The sequence below is a fragment of the Channa argus genome, chromosome 13, assembly GCF_033026475.1.
Source record: "Channa argus isolate prfri chromosome 13, Channa argus male v1.0, whole genome shotgun sequence".
In the NCBI taxonomy this organism is placed as follows: Eukaryota; Metazoa; Chordata; class Actinopteri; order Anabantiformes; family Channidae; genus Channa; species Channa argus.
The window spans coordinates 5,165,894-5,173,785 of record NC_090209.1 but is presented as its reverse complement, the minus strand read 5'-3'; the positions used below and the strand labels follow the sequence as shown (position 1 = coordinate 5,173,785).

The window sequence follows — 7,892 nt, the reverse complement described above, 5'->3', positions numbered from 1 at the left end:
TCTAGCAAAGAGTGGCATTTTGCTGGGTTAAGCCGCAGTCCAGCCTGACGAATGGCCGTGAAGACTCCTGCGAGGTTGCTGATGGCGTCCTCGAAGCCCTTGGCAAATGTAGCCCTTGGCGAATACAGAATGTAGCGCCCCACGGCTTATGGGAGGTAACTGTGGGACGCAGCAAAGCGGAAGCAAAGGCTAACCCTAACTGACTTAGCTAATTAAGCTTCTCGTCTAGCATGGGTGCTAGCAGGCTAATCCAAAAGCAAACTTGTCCAGAATAGCAGGCAGAAGCGAAAGCACTTGTGCCCCCATACACCGCACGACTCCAAATGCCTCAACCTCTTAAACAGGAACCAAGGATAGAACAGTTAGTGCCTTTTTACAGCTACCTCTAACAACAGCAGTAGCTGAGCTATATTTTTGAACACACCAACAGTAGCCGGTCACCGTGATGGCTACTCCTATACACAGCACTTTCCCTCACAGTGCCGGCCAACACATACATCATGTATTACAAAACCAGAACGTCTGAACACACCTAATGACACTAATCCTAACACAAATCATGCACATTAAACACATAGAACTATTAACATGGCTTTTACCCTTAATTCCCCGGGCTCACTGTGACAGCCCCCAAACTAACCCACTAGCCAGGCTGTTACAATATGTAAATGCTAGATCACATTACCACTCACAGCCTATGAGCTCATGAGAAAGAGGCTCAGATGAGGATACATTTATTGGGATGTAATTTCTCAGTCATCTATGGACATATGAGTGAAGATTTATACTGTCTACAATGACCTATTTTAACCTAATTTATAAGTGATTTCCAACCTAAACTATTATCTATTATTGCTGAAAAAAATTTAGTTTCACTCAACTTATCAATAACAGTTTAATTTATTGTAAGCTCACTAATACTATAAAAAAAATACTATAAATGTAAATAAAAAGGGTTCTTGTAATATCTCAAATTCTGTCACAAAATGGAGGATATTCTGTTAAATATGGCTCTGTTCTTTAAACATTGCACGATTGACATGTCTTCCGGTAGCCCGTCCCAGTTTGCCATCATTTCTGTTGCAACACTGCAGATGGCGAGACAAGTTATTTATAGAGAGTGATGTAATGGACCCAACCCAAACATAGAAAGGGAAGTCCAGTTTTTATCTAAACTTTGATTTGAACATTTAATATCTTTGTAAATATACAGCCCCAAAAGCCAAAGTAGCATAAAAGTGACCATTTGTAAAATACAATTGAGGTAGTTCCTACCCCACACAAATAATACAGAACACCCTGGTTGGAGATTAGTGTATTACTGCCCATATCTAAATGCAGAGACTGGCCAATTGTAAATTACTGGAATGTTATTGCTCCACAGACAAATGAATGAGTCATTTGTTAATGTAGTGCAGTTGTATTAGTTCTTCCAGTTGACAGCGGTTTATTTTTTTTTCTACGAACCCAAAACTTGAAATCTAAATGGAATTTTCTCTTAAAGACCAGTTTTACTGGACAGGTTTAAGGGAAGTGACTTTTTTTTACAGGAGCTGTGTGTCATTCATTATGTAAACTGTGTCTAGAGTTGTAACATATTCCTTTACCCAGCTTTGGAATAATTTTCCATGCCATTATACAGCTCACAGATGATTCATTGTTTGTGGAATTTTCCAATGATGAGGGTGTGGTACTTGAATTTCCTTCTATTCAAAAGTAACAATCCTTATTCTCAGAAGCCTGCATTGCTTATTATAAGATTTACTGAGTCTATTGTATCTGTAATTGGTTTATACAAAGCAAATACAACACCAAAACCTTATTTGGACTATACTGTATCACACAATTCTTGGTCTCTCAAATCCTACAAATAAATTTAACAAATCCAAAAAATGAGAAGCCAGTTTGCATGGAACTCATAAAGACCTCGTTCTTTTGAATAAGATGGAAACAAGGGCTCTGTTAATTGTAGTCAAGATGTGCAGATGTAGTGTAGTTCTAGAGGCAAACGTCCTAAAATACTGTTTCACAGTCCACCTCCTATTGTACAACCTTAAATAATAAACACATCATCAGTGTTTTCATTGATGCTCAGAATGGAGGGAGAATTTTTTGAAAGTGCACTGCTGCAAGTAAAAATATATTTCACGTTAATAAAGTACACTGTGAAGTACATTTTATACTATAGAGGGACTGATCTGGGCGCTGGATAATCACAGCTAACTGACACAAAAAGCACTGTTAATTATGGTAAGAGTTACTGAAGACAATGTGAACAAAATATAAAGTCATGTACAACAGACTAAAGTTACACAAGTTACACAATTGGTTTGCATGGTTTTAATAAGTAACTCTGATTGCTTCAACCCAGACATTCAAAGTTTACATTTACATTTACATTTAGCTTTTATCCAAAGCGACTTACACGTGAAGTACAAGGCAGCAAAAATCGAATCTAATCAAAGCAAAGTCTTATCAGAAAAGTTCACGAGATGCAAGTGTGAGAAAGAGCATAAAGGTTTTTTTTGTTGTTTTTTTTTTAATATAGATTTAAGTGCAAAGGAAGACGTGGAAGTGTTTTCAGCAGTTTTTTGAATATTGGGAGAGAGTCAGCTGAGCGTGCAGAGTTTTGTAGCTCGTTCCACCAGCGTGGGATCATTGTGCTAAAAAGTTTTTCTTGGTGTCTCCTGTGCGGTGCTGGGACCAAAAGACGTCGTTGGTTGGCAGAAGGATTGTAGACTTGAATGAGTGAGTTGAGGTAAGCGGGAGCTGTCGAGTTAACCACCTTGTGAGCAAGAGACAGAGCTTTGAACCTGATGTGAGCAGCTACAGGAAGCCAGTGTAGAGATCTAAAGAGTGGTGTGACATGGGTGGAGATGCAGTGGCAGCCTCACATGACTGAACTAACTGAACAGCACTTAGAGTAGTGGAGTGATATTTGCTTTCCTGTTTTCCCAACTGACCGATCAGAGAAGAGCAATGATTTCTGCATGATTAGTAAGGTTTGTAGTATTCTTATTGATTGAACTGCCCAGGGGCCTAATGACTTTTAGTAGAAATGGAGGAACATCTGATCCCTTCTGAGAGGTGGTGGTAATGAGCTCCCTGCTTCAGCGAGAATCATTCAGATGCATCTTTCTTGTCTTCATTCACGTGACCTGAAGCGAACTAAGGTCCAGTTATGTGGATAACGGTTGCAAGATTACAATGTTGATGATTTTGGGATTATGTGGTTCTTTAAAGCTGGTTTGAAATTTATTGTGAGCTGTTGTCAAAGCAACAACTTTGTTAGGCCAAACCTATGGCTAATTTACAGTTAGCTGGATCATAACTGAGAACAAACATCCACCAGCCATATATGTAAAGAAACATTTATACATTAAACTAATAGCAAATCATAGATTCATATAAAGTTCTAATTCATACATTAATTGCAAAAAGCAGTGCCAATACAAAAGCAGTTCTACACCTGTCTAAAAAAAAAACCAAAAACAGAAAAAGACGGATGTTATGACACATTTAATTTCAATAAATATATAATAAAAAGGCAAGCTAGTACAAAAATAAAAATCAGTCTATATATACACACACATCTTTATGTAACCACAGACATAACACCTGTGTCTGAATACTGTTCCAACATTTTCAGTGTAGGCATTGCACAAGATCTCTGGTGGAATTATGGTTTTTCACCTAGTAAAGCAGTGTTATTTACTGTTGATTTTAGCATGTCTATGGTGATTGCAGATAATATAATTAATTTAGAAAATGACAGATGATATCCTTTAATTTGGTGAAGATAGAAGACACATTAGAAATCAAGATTTTAGCAAACGGATTTAAATTAAAGACGGCCCGTAACGTTTACGCAACAAAACCGGATGTGCTTATAATTATAGACAATATTTTGTAGCCTGTTTTACGCTGTTAAACACCAATGAACAGATGAGGCTACTGAAGAATGAAGGTTTATACATTCAAATGTTTCATGGCATTAATCGTTTCAGTTACATAAGTGCAGTAAAATCTGATAACAGTCAACAGGTACAAGTGCATTCAGTGTGGTTTAAGCAGCAAAAACATCAAACATACATTATTTACAGATCTTGGCTTATGAGATGATTGGTGCAACTGAGCTATAATAGCTGAGCTGTGGTCGGAATTATAGTGCAAAAGTTTCAAGTTCAAGCTTTTCCAACAGTCATTAAATGCATTTCAGATTCCAAATTACAGAATAGAAAAACTGCTTTGATGTTGTACAGCAAAAGGAAAGTGTCCCGAAAATCATGAATGGAAACAGAAAAAATAATAAACAAACATTTCAGTGACACTCTCTTTGAACAGCTTTACATTTAATAATGTTTGGCCAGCAGGATTTACTAGAGGGAAAAAAGAGAAAACTAATGTAAATGAGATATTTTAAGAGAAAAAAAATTAAAACAAAAAAAAATCAACTGTGATTAGTGGTATCTTACCGAGAGTGCTACATGTTCCTCCTGGTCTTTGTCCGAACGAAAAACAAGGCGTCTCAATCCAGTCCAGACCTGTCATCCATTGGATCTTTTGGCGCATTATGATACATAAACTACAACAGAGCAGACCTCAAGGTGTTGAACAGGCAAAATCCTATATTCAATCAACAATTGGAAAAAAAAAAAAGTTTATTTGAAAACTGATGATCTCTTTATTTCCCGAACACAGTGGCGTTAAAAGAAGAGATGGCGCAACACACTGGTAAACACACACTTGTCCCAACATTTCTGAGACATGTTGATGGCATCAATTTGAAGTCAGCAAATATTGCTAAAAAATTTAACATTTGATATGTTGCTTTTGTAATGTTCAAAAATGGGTTTCAAGTCATTTTCAAATCATTGCAATCTCTTTTCCTCAAACTGGGTTTGTAAATACCTGACACCATCCTAACATGATAATTCTCTAAAGCTTTTCTTTGAGGAAGCTACAGTGAAATGATACCAATAGAGAAATTAATATTTACTTTATTTGCATATTCAATGTACACAAACATTGTTCTAGAACAATCAAAATTTGATTCGACTTTGATTTTCAAACAAAATTTTATTTTTCTATTGGTTTAAGATTGTTGTTCTAATATTAAGTTGAAACTTACCAACGACACAGCCCAGTATCACAGGCAAGTTATGTTCTTTGTAATTTACTCTATTCCCTCACACTGTAAAAGAAAAAAAAGAAAAATAATTATGACTTTTATAGGTTCATAGCTTTATCAATGTGTAATATAATATCTTTCAGCTGTCCCCTTTTAATGGGTCACCACAGCGAATCATATGCCTCCATCTAACTCTGTCCTCTGCATCCTCTTCTCTCACACCAACTAACTTTATGTCCTCTCTCACTACATCCATAAATGTCCTCTTTGTTCTTCCTCTAGACCCCCTGCCTGGCAGCTCCAACCTCAGCAACCTTCTACCGATATATTCACAGTCTCTCTTCTGAACATGTCCAAACCACCTCAATCTGGCCTCTCTGACTTTATCTCCAACACATCTAACATGAACTGTCCCTCTGATGTCCTCATTCCTGATCCTGTCCAACCTCGTCCCTCCCAAACAGAGAACCTCAACATCTTAAGCTCTGCTACCTCCAGCTCTGCCTCCTGTCTTTTCTTCAGTGCCACTGTCTCTAAGCCGAACAACATCTCTGGTCTCACCACCGTCTTGAACACCTTTCCTTTCATTCTCGCTGATACTCTTTTATCACACATTACACCTGACACTTTTCTCCACCCGTTCCAACCTGCCTGCACTCACCTCTTCACCTCTTTTCCACACTCTCCGTTGCTCTGAACCGTTGACCCTAAGTACTTAAAGTCCTGCACCTTCTTCACCTCTGCTCCCTGTAACCTCACTGTTCCACCTGGGTCCCTCTCAATGACCCACATGTATTCTGTCTTACTGCGGCTAAGCTTCATTCCTCTGTTTTCCAGAGCAGACCTCCACCTCTCTAGATGTTCCTCCACCTGCTCCCTGCTCTCACTACAAATCACAATGTCATCTGCAAACATCATAGTCCACGGAGATTCCTGTCTAACCTCATCTGTCAGTCTGTCCATCACCAGAGCAAACAAGAAGGGGCTCAGAGCTGATCCTTGATGCAAACCCACCTCCACCTTGAACTCCTCTGTCACACCTACAGCACTTCACTACTGTCTTACAGCTCTCATACATGTCCTGCACCACTCTAACATACTTCTCTGCCACTCCAGACGTCCTCATACGATACCACAGCTCCTCTCTCTGCACCCTGTCATACGCTTTCTCTAAATCTACAAAGACACAATGCAACTTCCTCTGACCCTCTCTGTACTTCTCCATCAGCATCCTCAAAGCAAATACTGCATCTGTTGTTCTCTTTCTAGGCATGAAACCATATTGCTGCTCACAAATGTTCACCTCTGACCTTAGCCGAGCTTCCACTACTCTTTCCCGCAACTTCATTGTTTGGCTCATCAGCTTTATTCCTCTGTAGTTGCCACAGCTCTGCTCATCTCCCTTGTTCTTAAAAATGGGCACCAGTACACTTCTCCTCCAGTCCTCAGCATCCTCTCACTCTCCAAGATCTTGTTAAACAAACTAGTCAGAAACTCTACTGCCACCTCTCCTAGACACTTTCATACCTCCACAGGTTTGTCATCAGGACCAACTGCCTTTCCACTCTTCATCCTCTTCAACGTCCTCCTCACTTCACTCTTACTAATCTTTGCTACTTCCTGCTCCACACCAGTCACCTCTTCTACTCTTCGTTCCCTTTCATTTTCCTCGTTCATCAACTCTTCAAAGTACTCCTTCCATCTTCCCATCACACTCCTGGCACCTGTCAATACATTTCCATCCTTATCTTTAATCACACTAACCTGCTGCACATCCTTCCCATCTCTATCTCTTTGTCTGGCCGACCTGTACAAATCCACCTCTCCGTCCTTAGTGTCCAACCTAACATACAAGTCCTCATATGCTCTTTGTTTGGCCTTTGCCACCTCTACCTTCACCTTATGCTGCATCTCCCTGTGCTCCTGTCTACTCTCTTCAGTCCTCTCAGTGTCCCACTTCTTCTTAGCTAACCTCATTCTCTGTATACACTCCTGAACTTCCTCGTTCTACCACCAAGTCTTCTTGTCCACTTTCCATTTTCCAGATGACACACTGAGTACCGTCCTACCTGTCTCCCTGATCACACTAGCTGTAGTGGTCCAGTCATCTGGAAACACCTCCAAACCACCCAGAGTCTGTCTCAGTTCCTCCCTGAAAACTACACAGCATTCTTCCTTTTTCAACTTTCACCACTTCGTCCTCTGCTCTGCCTTTGTCCTCTTCATCTTCCTCACCACCAGCGTCATTTTACACACCACCATCATGTGTTGTCTGGCTACACTCTCCCCTACCAATACTTTACAGTCACTGATCTCATTCAGATTACAACGTTGACAAAAGATGTCATCCACCTGAGTGCTTCTACCTCCGCTCTTATATGTTACCCTATGTTCCTGCCTCTTCTGGAAGAAAGTGTTCACTACAGCCATTTACATGCTCTTTGCAGTCTACCACCATCTGTCCTTCTGCGTTCCTGTCCTGAAGACCAAACCTGCCCATCACATTCTCATCACCTCTGTTCCCTTCACCTACATGTCCATTGAAATCTGCACCAATGATAACTCTCTCACCTCTGGGGATGCTCTGCATCACTTCATCTAACTCACTCCAGAATTTCTCCTTCTCTTCTAACTCACATCCTACCTGTGGTCATAATTACTAACAACATTGAACATCACCCCTTCAATTTCCAGCTTCAGACTCATCAACCTGTCTGATACTCTTTTCACCTCTAGAACATTCCTCACCAACTCCTCTTTC

General features: G+C 39.9%; 1 long non-coding RNA gene across 1 annotated transcript; it reads right to left on the bottom strand.

The window, feature by feature from the left end:
- Positions 1-2,171: 2,171 nt before the first annotated feature.
- On the bottom strand, positions 2,172-7,846 carry LOC137139410 (uncharacterized). The gene is made up of 3 exons (XR_010916319.1): positions 5,132-7,846; positions 4,476-4,626; positions 2,172-4,379 (listed from the first exon to the last, which is right to left on the bottom strand). It is a non-coding gene; the product is annotated as an uncharacterized lncRNA (long non-coding RNA).
- Positions 7,847-7,892: the final 46 nt, after the last annotated feature.